The sequence below is a fragment of the Peromyscus leucopus genome, chromosome 6 (genome assembly GCF_004664715.2).
Source record: "Peromyscus leucopus breed LL Stock chromosome 6, UCI_PerLeu_2.1, whole genome shotgun sequence".
NCBI lineage: Eukaryota > Metazoa > Chordata > Mammalia > Rodentia > Cricetidae > Peromyscus > Peromyscus leucopus.
The window spans coordinates 20,912,194-20,926,941 of NC_051068.1; positions in this window are offsets into that span (position 1 = coordinate 20,912,194).

The window sequence follows — 14,748 nt, forward strand, 5'->3', positions numbered from 1 at the left end:
GGTTCTGAGCACTGGCTGCTCTTCTAGGGGATCTGGGTTCCATTCCCAGCATCAACAGGGTGGTTCACAGCCATCTCCAAATCTAGTGTCAGAGGATCTGATGCCCTCTTCTGTCCTCCACAGGCATCAGGCACACATGTGGTACACAGACATGCATGCAGATAAAAGGTTCAAACATATAAAATTGAATAATTTGCTTAAAAATTATTTCTTCTTGATCCAATTCTTAATTTTTCAGTTAAATTTACCAAAGTAATTAATTCAATTAATCTCCACCCATGCTCTTCAACTGTGATAAATCTACTGCTGTCTTTGTTAATAAAGAGCAATTCGGACAGGACATGAATACTCAAAGAGAAAGTGAGTCTTGATTCTTCAGAATGTTTGTTTAATTCATCATGTATAAAGATTTCATTCTCTGCAAACTCAAGCAAAGAAGTTCATTGAGGATTCTCTTGACTGAAGGCTCTGAGTATCAGTGATGCTACCCAAGATATTCTAATAAAAGCTTTGTTTACGTGTTTTTGTTGATTGTCTAATAATATGTTTCTTGCTATTAGGCTTTTTATGAAAATTAATTATAAAATTAACAATCATTATACATAAAATTAATAGTAAGTATTCACTTAAATTTTGACATTATAAACATTTTCTTTGTTTTAGAGTCTTTTCGCTTAAATTCTAAATGTGACAAAATTCACATAGAAGCCCCCATTTTATTTGAATTTAATTGGATATGGCTTTTAATTTTAGTATTTGAAATAATTTAATTTTTTTGCTGACTCTGGTAATTAGTAGATAATTGAGTCCTATATTAACATGACACTAAATGCTGTTTTAAAAGAACTTTAAATCAATTTCCATAAATATAAAATTTATAAACCTAGTAAGTACATATTTAAACTATCCTTGCTGTAAGTTTTATTAATATTTTATATTTCTATTTTTGTCACAAAATCTTGGTTTAATATCAATGTAAATATTTCAACTATTAAGATATTTAATCATTTCCTGCCTCTCCTAATTTTTACTTGTTCACCTTTCCAGGGTCTTTTTCATTTATCTATATTTTGCACTTTTAGATATCCTAAGTCATCTAGACAAAATAGACTTCAAACTAAAATCAGAGGAGATTAAGATCACTTCATATGGCTTCAGGGAAGAATCTGTCAGGAGGACATCACAATTCTAAACCAACACAGGGCAAAGTCAGCTATTTAATAATAGGAAAGTAATTTTTAAAAAAACAATATTATTTAAATATCTTCAAAGAAAAATTCCCAGGAATATAGCTAGTGGAAGAAGTGAAATGCCCATACAATGAAATGACAAAAATTTTAAAACAAAATGAAACAAAAATCTTAATTTTATCCACCAAAGAATAACTAGGAGCACAGTGTCTTGCTGCTGGAGAGTTTCTCTGCAGCTCCCAACAAGCCCTGGCAGTCCTGCAGCCCCCTTATAAAATAAACGCACACTCTTGTACTAAAACTGTATTTAAACTGTTTGACCTAAGGGCTCAGACTTCTAGCTATCTAGTTCTTACATCTTACATTAACCCATTTCTATCAATCTATATCTTGCCACATGGCTCATGGCTTACCAGTATCTTACATGTTGGTGCTCATGGCAGCAGCTGGCGCATCTCCTGACTCAGCCTACCTGTTAAGATACTGGTAAGCCACGAACCATGTGACAAGGTATAGATTTATAGAAATGGGTTAATTTAAGATAGAAGAATTAGATAACAAGAAACCTGCTGTGGCCATACAGTTTGTACGCAATATAAGTCTCTGTGTGTTTACTCAGTTGCGTCTGAGCAGCTGCGGGACTGGCAGGTGAGAGAGATTTGTTCTGACTGTGGGCCAGGCAGGACTGGAGAAACCTCCAGCTACAATGTCTAAAACATATTCTTTTGCATTTCTAGATACTAAAGTAACATTAAAATAAATCTGCCTTTGGATGATACGGGTCATTTTTTTTTGTTTGTTTGTTTTGGTTTTTCGAGACAGGGTTACTCTGTGTAGCTTTGCGCCTTTCCTGGAACTCACTTGGTAGCCCAGGTTGGCCTCGAACTCACAGAGATCCGCCTGGCTCTGCCTCCCGAATGCTGGGATTAAAGGCATGCACCACCACCGCCCGGCTATACGGGTCATTTTTAATGTTTTAATGTATTAAGAAAGTTAATTAGGTTGTCGGGTGCAAAAAAAGACAGAATAAAAAAAAGATGAATGAATTGAAGAAGTTACTACAAGATAGAAATATCCGTGTTCTGTGCTTGCTTTGGCAGCACATGTCCCAAAAAGTTGGAGAAAAATCTATGAGCATGAATTGACAGAATTAATACTGTAAAAATAGTCACATTACCCAAAGTAATCCAGAGAGTCAAGACAAACCTCATCAAAATTTCAATGAGACTCTTCATTCACAGAATTCACATAGATAAGACCCTGAATAGTCAAAGTAATCCTGAGTTAAAAAAAAAAAAAAAAAAAAAAAAAAAACAGAGGAAGAGATATGTCAGTCACTAGCCATGGTTATGAAAACAGCACAGTGGTGGCACAAAACCAGACAGACAAAAACAGACATTTGAGAAAAGATGGCCTTGTCAGCACATGGGAAAACTTAATATGCACATGTAGAAATATGAAGCTAGACATTGTCCCTTGCCTTGTACAGAAGCAATGCAAAATATATCAAAGACCTCAAAACCTTGAACCTTTTGGTCCGTAAGTGGTGCAGAGTACTTGTCTTTCAAGCCTGGCATCTGAGTTTAATCCCAAGAACCCACATGAAGATGAAAAGAGAAAACTGACTCCATAAAACCCTCTGACCACTCCATTCACACTTTAGAATATGCACCACACATACTTAATGTACATGCATGCACACAGCATGCACACATACACACATACACACACACACACACACACACAGAAACTAAATCAGAAGGGAACCTGGGAAGCATAGAGCCTGGGGTAAAAGGAGAAAAGGGCAAGCTGGGTTTCCAGGCTGGAAACAGGAGTCTGGGGAACATGATGAATATGGTCCGAGTGCATTACATTGTTAAAAGAAATTTACTTTGTTAAACTCAACACTCTACCCAATGAAAACACACCAACAAAAAATTCTTAACACAAACAAAAGAAATGTGTGTGCCATGCATAAAGCCGTATAAATTAGAAACTGGTATAAAAGAGAAAGTCAAACATGCATAATTCTTCTGTTACCAGTTGTTTGGAAATCGAAAGAGAGAATTGAGAGAGAAACCAGATGAGCCAAACCCTTATCTTTAGTTCAAACCTGATGAAAAGGGATGCTGCATTACTGTGGTTCAAGTAAAAGACCTTGAAAGAGAGAAGACAGCTACATTTTATGGGTTCCTAGCTGCACTGTTCATGGAAATTCAGGCTCATGTGTTATCTTTATCTTTAGGTTTTCCTAATCTGAAAACCCTCAGTTGTCTGCTTAATATTTCCTTTTTATGGTTCACATAAAATGCAATCAGAAAGAACAAGAATATGTTTTCCATTATCTAGTTGTTGCCTGTGTTGATATATAAAAACTGAAAACATCTTGAATTCCACACACTCACATAATCATGTAGAATGGATGATAAAGCATTGTTGTGTCTACTGGTGGTACAGTCACAAAAATTAATAAATGATTATTAACCAACATCAGAAGAAATCTCACTCAAAACATGTGTGTTTAACCATATAACAAATGCAACTGAAATTATATTAGCTATGAAAGCAAAATATTTGCATATGAGATAATTGAACTTGAAAAGTGCCTTAAGTATTAATGACTGAAGGGGTAAAGGTTAAGAAAAGATGGTAAATTAGTGGTACCTGATAGCTGAACTTCTACCAAGCTCAAGTTAATTCAGTCCAGATCAGCGAGTGCATAGAGACAGTGAAAGCAACATTCATCTTGGTGTGGGCAACATTGAGGCTCTGCCTAGGTGCCTGTGATGGGGATGTATGGGACTACCTCATGCTCAACTCCATAAAACCATTGAACAGGAACACCACACCTTCTGAAATTTATTTCCACATCCCCGCCTTTTCTATCAGATTCCAGTCTGGCAGTTCAAGGCAGAGAACATGTTAGGAAAGGAAATCACCCCACGTCACCACTCTGCATCTACCAATCATGTGAAATACAGTTTTTTCTTCCACCCAAGCAGTCCCCATTGCCACAGCACTCACATGGTGACTCACTTTTGGGGCTGGGGAGGCATCTAGGTAAGCAGTTCGACACATAGGCCCAAGCCTACACTTGCAAAACAAAAACTACACTTTCCGAAATGCTTCTTAAGCATTCGGAATAACCCAGTGTAGCGGTAATGCCCGCATTACCAATACCCGTTTACCATGTCTGAGAGAAGGGCTGAGGATTAAAAATAGAGACAAGAGACAGCGAGTCGTTCGCCACGGCTGAATGCCGAATGCCATTTATTGAAAGAGGAAAGAAACCTTAAATACAGGCTTACAACACAAATGGAGGATCCCAGGAGGGCAGAAGTTCGCTACCAATGGTCTACATTCTAGACCCAATGTTCTACATTCTTGCATCTAAGTTGTTTACACCAAATACAGGATGCATCTAAGTTGTTTACACCAAATACAGGATGTAGGAACAAAGAACCTCCGGTAAGCTCTCCGGTGATCCTTAGGTGAGAAGGAGACCGGCAGGGAATCTGAATAGGGAGGACATCTGGTCAAGGTCAGCAAGCAAGGCGGCAGCCACTCACAGTCGGGGGCCAGGGCCCATGGCGCCCACAGGTCCCCCCTTTTTATTAAATGAGCTTCTGACTTAGGTTGTGTGGGAATGTCAGCAGACCACCTTACCCATCATAGAAACACCTGCCCAGGCCACACAAGTGCTCTGTCTTAGGTTGATGGCCGACGACCCCCAAGCATTACCCGTCTCTGAATACTCATTATCATATAGACTCAACCACGTGAGCTGTAGAGTGACTGCTGTCAAAGATCTCAAAGTGGCACTGGGCTTGCAATCTGTGTGACACAGAAAAGACCAACAGAAGTCCTAACCCACCCATAGCCAGGAGGCTAAAGGCAATTGAACCATTCCCTTCTTAAACGAGCCTTACTGTAAATTGGAGTCCTTGTAAGGTGGTATCCCATAAGCAAATGGAACTTGAGTTTTAATAATTTTACAACTTTCAAAGCCAATTTTAATGTATAATAGTGGAATTAAATTTATCATGCCCAATAAGAAGAAACATTAACTAACTGTGGTAGCTACTTTTGTTGCCAGGGTCTCCATTGTGCTAGCTGTAGTAACCAATTATGAAATAGCAATCCCAGAAACAATAGCAGCAGTGGCCACCACCGCTATAACAGCAAAAACAGCAACAGCGATGTCAGAGTCTCTTCTGGAGCGTGTGAGCATCATCTGTGTCTAGCTGCCACGGTCCACTGGCATGGACACAGCTCCAGGAACACGAACCACCAAGGGCCATTTTTCTTGATCCCAGCACTACTTAGCTGGCAGGTCTGCAAGAGAACAACTGAGAAACATAAAACAAAAACAGCAAACAAGGAGCAGAAATAATGGTCTCAATAATGGCTACATTCAGGCTCACAGATTTTAAGGTATCTTCAAAAAGGCTAGATGAATTTCAGGAAACCAATAAATGTTGCACAGAGCCATTTCTGAAAAGTAGGTACTACACCAGCTTGAGGGGGGTTGCAAAATGCAAAAAAGGCTTAGCTGGCATGCTACTGTTAGCAAATGAAGTTCATTGACCTTTAGAGTTATCTTTAATCTCCAAGGTGTGATACATTCTCATCATTTTTGAAAAAAGTTACCATACATTACCTTCTGAAGAATCTAGCCACATGGCTACAGTTCCTAGGCTTACAATAATGTTTGCCAAGGCTGGCCATATTGGGCTCTCAATCCCCATTGGCATCAGAAGGGGAGAGTTTTTTTTACAAAGGCCCAATAGGTCTCTGCCATGTTGGGATTCAGCAGCAGCCACAGGGCGCACATTACCTGTACCTTTTCTGGGGCTATCTGTAAATTAGCCAGGCTAAGAACATCTTGTAATTTAGAAAATGCACCAAAAACAAGTTTTTTATCTTTAGCAGCCATAAAATATATCAGCCATGTAGTGAATTATATAAACACCTGGAAAAGCTTTTCGAACTGGAGCTAGGGCCAAAGACACATAAATTTGACATATAGTAGGGCTATTGGCCATTCCTTGTGGCAATACCACCCACTGATATCTCTGATAAGGTTCCTTAAGATTTTCTGAAGGAACACTGAAAGCAAAGCTAGGACTGTCCTCGGGATGCAAAGGAATGGTGAAGAAATAATCCCACAAGTCAACCACAATTAAGTGCCAATGTTTAGGAATTTCCACAGGGGCAGGCAAGCCAGGCTGTGTTGCTCCCATGAGAAGCATGGTTTTATTTACAGCTCTAAGATCCTGTAATAGCCTCCATTTTCCTGATTTCTTTTTAATAACAAATATAGGTGAGTTCCAAGATGAAGTGGAAGGAATGATATGTCCAGCATCTAACTGCTCCTTAACCAATGCATACGCAGCCTCCAATTTTTCCTTAGTAAGGGGCCACTGCTCCACCGATACAGGGTCATCACTTTTCCAAGTGACTTTTATCGGTTGTATTATTGAAGGCTGCGTGCAGTGACCCTTATGGAAAAGACCCTAATCCTCTAGTATCCCCAGGACCTCTAGTGACACAGTTTTTGTCTGCCGCAGGGTCTCTTTGCAACATTTTCCCTAAGCCTTTGTCCGGGCAGTAGCCCTGACTCTTTAACATCTGTTGTACAGGCTGTGTAGTAAGTACAATTCCCATATCATTTAACACATCCCGTCCCCACAAGTTTACTGGAATGTCAGGTAGCACAAATGGTTGAAAAGTTCCTGCATGACCTTCCTCATCCTTCCAATTTAAAAGTAGCCTGCTCTGCAATGGCGTCTGAGCTGTGCCGATACCTTGCAGGTTAGAGGTAGAATTTTTAAGGGGCCAATTGGGATCTCAGGATTCTTGTGAAATTACAGATATATCCAGTACCAGAATCCAATAATCTTCCAATCTCAATCCCACATAATTTTATTTTTAATTTAGGCTGTTTATCATTGATAACTGTTTGTCAAAATACCTTTTTCCCTGTACTTCCAAAGCCTCTAGTTCTACATATCGGTGCCATTTTGAATTTAAAATATGAAAGCAATAATAATTGAGCAATTTTATCATCAGCTTTTGTTTTCATGGTCCTTTTTACATGTGCCAATAATAAAAGTATTAAATACAATCTCTATATGATTTGAAGAGGCAAACTTTAGGTAATACTCTGGAGTATATTTATAAAATTTTAAAAAGAAGATTCTTTTTTATAGATTTCAAGTAACACATTAATGCAAATAACCAATTATTAACAATGTGGATCAAACAATTTACCTATATTTTATTTACTGGAAAAATAATTTTGTAACCTCTTTATCAGGAAGAGATTCTCATTTATGGGTTTATCTTAGCAACGTTATTTAATAAGCTAACAACCCAAACCATTTCAGGTGTTATATTTTTTATAGAATTAAACCAAGAATTTTTAGAAAGCAACTTAAATTGCAGAGCCAAATTTTTAGTAATGATCAACAGACAAGATCATACCTAATATATAGTTCAAAATTATGAATCCTGTTCCTTTAGTTTATCAACCATGAGGATCAAACATTCATCCAAACATTTATTAAGACAATCAAAAGAACAGAACATCCTTTATTCAAACAGTATTGATTTAGCATTCAATGTCCTGACCGAAACCATTTTTCACCAGAAGTTAGGCCCGGTTTAAACTTTTAGTGCTAGTCCCTTCCTGGCCTCAGCTCGCTGGCTCTGCCCAGTGCTCAGGCTCTATTGCCAGTGCCTGCCTGGGCCGCACCCCATCACGGCTCTGCCTCCCACCGGCGTGTACCTGTCCACCCGCTGTTCCGGGCTGTCTCGTGCACGCCTTTGTCTGCCACTGTCACTGGGCGCATGCCCGCACACACAAACTCACGTTTAAATTTCCTACTCCCATGAAGGGACTACCTAACAACAAGTTATTCCCACCATAAGGGTAAACAGAAAAACATTTCCCACGAAGGGATCCTAAATATTGAATTATTTCCACTCTGAGGGAAAAATGCAAAACATTTGAATCAAAATTAAGCAAACAGACAGCAAAACTTCTAATCCCTGGGCTCTTGCTGTTCAGCCAGCAGCAATGAGGCCTACCTGCCAATTCTTCCGATGCTGCCGCTCTGCACTTGCAGGAAGAAAAAACTCAAGAGTTTTCAGCTCTCCTGAAAACTCTACAACTGGAAAAAGTCTTTACATCCTCCATTACACTGGAAGAGCTTCTCTTTCTTCATCCTTCTCTACAGGGCCCCAATCTTTAGGCCTAGTTTCAAAAATTTTTCTCCTTTTTACCAGGAAAATACTTTTTTTTTTATTAAAATTTTTTTTTCTGTTTCCCTTTTTTAACGGGAAATTTCCTTTCCTTCCTCTTCTTATTGGAAAGATTTCCTTTTTTATTTAAAATCTTTAGCTGTCTTGCCCTTTCTTAACTTTGGTGCCTTCCTGCTTCAACAGTCCAATTAACTGACTGTGAGCTAGCTGCACCCATTTCAATTCACTCTTACCTTTTTCTTTTTTCTTTAAAATGCGGCGGCTTCCAAGAGTGTCCTTCAGCTTGTTCCTTCTTTCTCAGATCTCGGTGGACTTACATTTGTAGCAGTAATGCCGCATTACCAATACCGTTACCATGTCTGAGAGAGGGCTGAGGATTAAAAATAGAGACAAGAGACAGCGAGTCGTTCGCCACGGCTGAATGCCGAATGCCATTTATTGAAAGAGGGAAGAAACCTTAAATACAGGCTTACAACACAAATGGAGGATCCCCAGAGGGCAGAAGTTCGCTACCAATGGTCTACATTCTAGACCCAATGTTCTACATTCTTGCATCTAAGTTGTTTACACCAAATACAGGATGCATCTAAGTTGTTTACACCAAATACAGGATGTAGGAACAAAGAACCTCCGGTAAGCTCTCCGGTGATCCTTAGGTGAGAAGGAGACCGGCAGGGAATCTGAATAGGGAGGACATCTGGTCAAGGTCAGCAAGCAAGGCGGCAGCCACTCACAGTCGGGGGTCAGGGCCCATGACGCCCACAACCCAGGTCTTTAAAATGTATTAGGGAATAGTTAACCTATGGGTCTACTTTTTTAAAAAAAATCAATGAATTCCTGAATTTTTGAAACAAATGTAGCACCCTTTGGGATATGGGTATACTAGTATGTTAGAGGTGGGAGGGTGGGGTGGGGTCAGATGGTGCTGTCCACTCCCTAACTACCCTGAGGGTTCTAGACAGGAGGTCTGCTTTGCAGCACAGGGAGAGTAGTAGAGCTATTGGGCTTCTGACAGCACCACCTCTGTGCCTGCCGGACACAGTTCCCAGGAAGACAAACAAATTAATACATAAGGGAACAGAAGAGGAATGCAAAAAGGCTTCAGTACATCATTCACTTCTGAAGCTCCCTAAGCACTGTGCCTCTTGATTTCTATCCATCTTTTTCATTTTTTTTTTCCTGCTGAGCATTCTAAATTCAGAATAAACAACTAGTGGAAAAGAATGAGGTTCAGAGTACAAGTGCACAAACAATAGAATAATACATCTACTCTTATCAGCTCTCCTATACATGTACTGACTGATGCCCAAGAGCCAAAGGCAAACCAGAGGAAGACCTGAGGCAGTGAGGAACCCACTGGCAGAAAGGAAGACAGCTCTGCCTCTCTTTCCCCATGATACTTTCTTTTTTTTTTCCTGGGTCCTTGAGGCAACTGGTCCTTTCCTAAAGACTTGATGAGTAGAAGTTACTCACAACAATAGAAATAAAAGGTGAAAATGCAGAGAAAGTATCCAGAGTGCCTACAATTGAGATTGTTTTCATGCACATTTAATGGTTTTTGTAAAATCATCCTGGAAGGACTGAACTAATCTACTGAACTCCATCTCACTTACAGAGCTACTAGCCCATGGTGATGATACTCAAGTTACAGCTAGGACTGTGTTTTATCATGTTCTGAGTTAATACTCAATCTTATCTCGTTACTAAGGGATAATGTGAGTGCATTATTAAGGCAAAGCTGCAGAAAGATTTAAAGAGATAAAGCAAAACTGTCATGTCATTTCAGAGACTAATTAAATTGTATGACATCATGCAATAATTTCATAAAGCAGTTTAGACCCATGAAATCATTCAATAGTCTAAGACCACGAACATCAACTTTGTTTTTCTGAACAATGTTTTCTCGGACAACTCATTAAAATCAGAACTGAGTGACTTGAAATAGGTTTATTCTGGAAGCAAGACGTAAAACAAATGAGATTATCAATAAAATTGCTCACAGCTGTGTGTTGACCAGAACAGAATCAGATCTCAATCCCGCTAATCTAGAGTACTTCGGGTTAGTCATATAAATGTCTGGTACTCTTTCTCGTCTTCAGAATGAAAACATTAAATCTATGATTCATAATGTCACTTCTGACATTAACAATATTTACGTGTTAGATGCAAATTCTCAAACCACTCTTATCGGACTAAGAATTTTAAAATCTTGGTAGATGACTAAAATTGCCTTTTAATAGCTTTCACACAGTGCTTATGAAAACATTTCTAAGACCATATCAAACAGGAATTTCTTAATATTTCATATATAAAATTACATGCATATTTTATGCAATATTTACATGCATATACAATTAAGTTTGTTGTATAGTTAAGACACTGTTTGACAAAAGATCCTGAATTACTTAAAAATCGAGGCTCTCCAGAATGGTAGGAATTACCGTGTTCATATAAAAATCTAACTTTAACTATTCATCACAGGATGACTCAGGCTCCCTTTCCCTTCTGTAGAAAACACATTCTTTTTTATGCCTGATATAAAAATGAAAGAGCTAAGCTCCTGGCAAACGAACCTGTAAGGAAAGACAACAACATGTTGGTGGGGTAGAGCCTCCTAGGAAGAATGCAGGTTTTAGAGCCACAGTTGTTACCTCTCTATACACAGCTAAGCCACATCCTCTTTCCTTTGCATTCTAGAAAAGTTCTATTTCCTCCAGCTAACAGTGACTCTGCTCCACCTAGCACCAAACACCATGCCTCATATACAGTCACCCAGATACACAAGATGGGACCGGATGTCCATTGAGTGTGATGGCCCAGTGCTCAGACCCTACCATTCTTAACGGAAACATTTCTAATTACCTTTATAGTGTGTTTGGGCAGGTGAATTAATGATTGAATAAGTCAAACTGATAAATAAAAACAGCACTAAAATAAGAAGTAAATGGATTTTTCTCTAATTCTGTGTTTAAAGGACTCCACATTGTCCCCACAGAATAAGCACAGACCTCACACCCTGAGAAAGCCTCCCTGTGAGACCTGGATTCTAAGCAATGCACCAACCAGCCCTCCTGAGGATGGGGTTACTGCCTGCTTCCTCCTGAAAATGAGGGAGTCCTCCTGAACTCAGGACCCTTTAGTGGTCCAGAAAAGATGAGGGAACACCATCCATCCACCACTTTAGTCTTGTGGTGAACTATTTAAGAACAAAGTGGGGGTGATACATCTTGTAACAAATAGCTACATTTTTTAACTTCAAAATTTTCACCCAGAAATTCAAAGTTACATGTATATTATTTAAAAAGGAAAAAGAAATGCTCACAAAGCTTTATGCATATTTTCCTACTATCAACCTTTTTCAGTTTTTAAGTCTTTGCCTAGCTACCAATTTGCATTATCAGATAGTTTAAACCTCAGGCCTCATGTGTACTAGTCAAACGTTTTACTACTGAGCTATGATCTTCTTTTTATCTTGAGACTGGTCTTGATCAAACTAGCCTGAATTCACTGTAGCTCAGGCTTACCTTCGGCTTATGATCCTCCTGTCTAATGCTCTCCAGTAGCTGGGATTACTGGCCTATGTGACCACACAAGTACATGCCTCCTTTCTAAGTAACTTGGGCATGTGACTATATGAATTTGTTAAATGTATATGCTATCATAAATAAAGTTCAGATTATGAGGTAGTAATATAAAAAGATTGAGAAGGGCATTCTAACAATTTTTATTTCATCTTAAAAAGTCCCATTTTCTATAATAGATTTGAGCTGTGGTGGACATGTTTTTGGATCCTCAGTAGGCACATAAAAATCCAGGCCCAGGGATACACACCTGTATCTTAGGGGAGGAGAGGCAAAGATGGTAGGATCCCAGGAGACTTGCTGACTAGCCAGTCTAGCCAGCCAGTAAGCTCCTGGTTCAGTGAAGTACCTCTCCCGAAAAACAAGGTGAAGCAAGACAGAGGATAACATCTGCTTGACCTCTGACCTCCATACACATACAAGCATACATACATATACATGCACACGCGCACACACACACACATATGTATGTATATCTATAGATATATATGTGAATGTATATATACATATATATCCCCCATGCACACACAACACATAATGTAACAAATATTGCATTCAAAACTATCAAAGTTAATATAATTTGGTGTCTACATTAATACAAATTTGGTTTATAGTCAGCAAGAATCCATGAGTGAAGGCTGCTTCACAATGAAGTGTATGGGAACTAATTTTGCCAACATTCTGTAACAAAGATGAGAGACAGAGAATGAACATGACTAAGAATGGAGACTGGGGTGATCTTCAGAAAAGGCGCTGGTTCCTCCCTTGTAGAGTGTGCTAATGCATGGCTTCACTGGGGAGGAGAAGCAGAAGAGACACTGCCATGCCTGCTGGTAAAGCCTCCAGCCAGGAAGACACACGGGACAAGCTAGGGGCCACCACTTCAGCTGCCTGTAGGTGAAGGAGCCAGTGGAGGTTAAAATTCAGGAATCTTAGCCTATCAGACTAGTATGAGTCTGGAAAGAATAAAACCATTCCAGAGCAAGTTTCAAAGAAAGAATACCCATCAGCTATGTAGGACTATGGGTTCATAAAGAGATAGAAGAGGTGGAGAAATGAAATAAAGGGAAAGAAACACAGGTGGATACAAAGATGGTTTAGACACAGCCTTAGCCATGGAGACAGCCAGGAAGCTGGCAGGACCAAGGACACAGTATCTGGGCTGTGGAGGAGCCACCCCACCCAGACACCACTGCCCCATTGAGAAGAAATGCCACACACGAAACGAGCTTGTGTTTTTATAGTTCAGAGTGTCTGTAAAAGAGTTCTTATTACATTCATTTCCACAGGAAACAGCAATATACCTTTCAAAAACACTACATTTGTGAATGCCTAGGATGCCTAATTTCTACCATCCTCAAAATGTCCTGCAATAAAAGATGAGAAAGGGGCCTTCATGAGATGTTTAGAAATAGAATAAGCAGCAGGGAGAAAATTTCCTTTTCCTTTTAAACAAATTTGAAAATGGGCATGCTTCCAACTCATAAAAAGAATGTTTACTTCTCCTGGGCCTATCCAGAAGATCTGGTTACAGCCTTGGGCAAGCCTCCTCTGAGGGGTAGTGCACGTCAAGCTGCTGATAAGCTAGGCAGGAAAGCATGCGAGGAAGTGCAGGGCATTCAAAAATATTACCACACATAGTATGTGTCTTCATCACAGAAAAAGGCTCTTCAACCTAGAGTAGAACAAATTAGTTAAAAGCAGCCCTAGTTGGTACCAGAGAGTCCTCGAAAAAATAAGGATCAGTGATGTCATTTAAGAAAAGACCCTGGGCTCACCATCTGTCACTCACTGTATCAGGTACCACAGGCATCAATTTAGGACATCAGGGGAGATCTACAGGTGGGTATACATAAACTACTGTGCTGCCGACTAGCACATTCTGTTAATTAAAAAACTAATACCCAGGATGCTCAGGATGAAATTCAGCAGTAAAGCAACAGTCTAGCATGCACAAGACTGGGAGAAAGAGGTAAGAGAGGAGAGAGATGAAGGAAGGAGAGGGACAGGCAGAGAGGGAGGAAAAGAGGAGGAGAAGGGGAAGGAGAAGCAGAAGGGGAGAAGGGAAGGGAAAGGAGTCAGTATCTGCATACACTGCTTCCTGTAGGAATTGACATCTGTTTAGAACACAAGGCATAAGGGTTTTAGATCTAGTCTCAGCTCTAGAATTTGTTTCTGATCATGAAGTACTTTTAATGATAAAATGAAAAATAAAAGCATTCTTCTTTTTCATTTTCCTTCTTAGAATTGTCACATCCTACAGAGAGAACACCACATGGAGTCTTATTTGCTGAGGCAGTGGCTCCTTCTTCTCACTGGCCCTCTCCCTCAACATTCTGGCGATACCAAAATCTCTTCCACAAAACTTGAGTGTCACTGAATATGAATCCGTGCAGTTGCTCATTCTTTCAAGAACCCATGAGAAGCAGCCCAGTGATAATGTGAACCCACTCGCTGACCTAGAGAACGCTGCTTATATGATGTCTTCATACAGACAGCTACTAGCATCTCAAGGCCGAATGAGCAGCTCAAAGTCTTTATGTCTTCTGCCTTGTCAACTCATAATCTTAACATTTAAGAAGTCTCATTATAAAGCTCAGATTCACTACCATGATATTTAAAAAGTATTAAGATTCCAGTGACTTAGTTTGCTTGTGGCCACTGTTTCCTTTAATTTATGCATCTTTTAATGCATTATTTAACACATCTTC